We start from the raw sequence: 1,937 nt of genomic DNA on the forward strand, positions 1-1,937 counted from the left end.
TTCTAAAACTATCTTAATGAATAATGGTTTTGTATTAACTTTCTACAATATTAATAAGATATCACTGAAAGTGTTTGAAAAAGAAAAAGAGCATTCAGTACCTTAGAAAGATTATTAGGATTGTTTTAAGAAGATTATTTGGGCCAAGAAGTCAGTTATGAGAAAGAGTAAAAACCATCAACCCTTAAGATCTCAATGATTCATTCTCTTTGACTTGACTAAATATAAAGTGAAATTCTGAGTCTTTATGATAAAAATCATGCTCAACTTTCATCCTGTACTCTATGGATCCCAATAATGCCTCTCTGCACATGCAGCCCATTCCACTTTGCTACTTACTCCACCTACTGGGAATGCTCTTCTCATTTGTCAAATAAATCCTGCAAAATGAGGTCAAGCTCCTCTTGACTGAACCTTCAATTGACCCACTGATAATTCATGTAAGTTCTTATTCTTTTCACCTCTCTTTGTCTGTGGGTCTCTTTCAATCGTTTGGTGTTGAACTACACCTAAAGTGTAGAATTCATTATTTTATATATGGGTCTGTCTCCTAACCAGATATGAGGGCAGGAAATCTTTCTTATTTCTCCTTTCATCCTTACCACCCACCTTGATGTATTTGTCTAGCAAACCCTTGCAAGAACTGCCAGATTGACTGTTCCCCTGTAAGATTATATGGCCAAATCTCTGTGCAATTACTGCAAGCAAGCTAAACTATCTTTTTAGTCCCATAGACTGACCGAGTTTAGAGTCTGTGGTTTATCTAAGAGTAGAATCTGGAGTGTACCATTTATCTAAATATTCTTCAGGGGTAAGTCTGAATATCTATGTTATTTTCCCCCTTTTTTTTGCTGAAGAAGATTTGCCATGACCTACCATCTGTTGCCAATCTTCCTCAACTTTGTATGTGAGCTACTGCCACAGCATGGCCACTGCAAATGTGTGATGTAGGTCTGCACCTAGGACTTAAAGCCAGGTCACACAGCAGAGCACACCAAACTTAACACTAGGCCACCAAGGCTGGCCCCACCAGTTTTTTTCTTTAAAATAATACTTTTTGGCATTTCCCATCAGTACCTCTAGCTGATGGCTCTCAACAGCAACCCATAGAGGCAATTCTTGGATAACAGCACTTCCCAGGAACCCCACTCATCTACAGGAGCTTCCAGAAATTTACTTTCCAGTCACCATCAACATCTCCTATTCACCACCTCCCTGAGCTCTTCTGAACTCATAAAGCGGTACATCAGCGAAATATTATGGAAATATCCTCCATTACCATTTAGTAGAGTTCTGTTAGTAAGGAAGCTCACATGGCCACTTAAGAACAGGCTTCTCATACATTCTTAAATATTTTTAAATAGCAATGCTTCAAACAATATACCTATGCTTGGATGGGGACAAACAACCTTTGTTCATATTAAAGTTTCCTTGGCATGTGGTAAGCCCTCATGTTCTCTCCAAGAGGTTCAACAATTGGCCGTCTCTCAATCCTGTCCATGTGTAAGCTCATGGAAGATTTGACAAAGGCATCAAATACCTCTTCACTTACAGTCCTTAATTAAAATGAATAATTCATGTGACTTATTAAAATTGAAACCCCATAATACATTCATTAAGACTGCAATGAGAAGAATGAGGTAAGCATGATGGTGGAGTGAGTTGCTCCTTTAGCCTCTCCTCTCTAAGTTACAACCAGTAGGATATCCATTGACCAATAAGGACTCCTTTCAAAGCACATTAGAACAGCTTAGAAAGCCATACATCTATACATTTGAAAGTGGGTGGACTGGACCTCCAGGAAGCAATGGAACCAAGGGAACAGCACACACACCCATCCCTGGTAGTGGTGATCCCAAACACAAAAACTATACCTGCACCAAAGACCAAAGGCTGCAGAAGGAGCAACGACACTCATGGCTTAGCCCCTTCCCCTT

Source organism: Equus caballus, chromosome 12 (assembly GCF_041296265.1).
Source record: "Equus caballus isolate H_3958 breed thoroughbred chromosome 12, TB-T2T, whole genome shotgun sequence".
Classification (NCBI taxonomy): domain Eukaryota; kingdom Metazoa; phylum Chordata; class Mammalia; order Perissodactyla; family Equidae; genus Equus; species Equus caballus.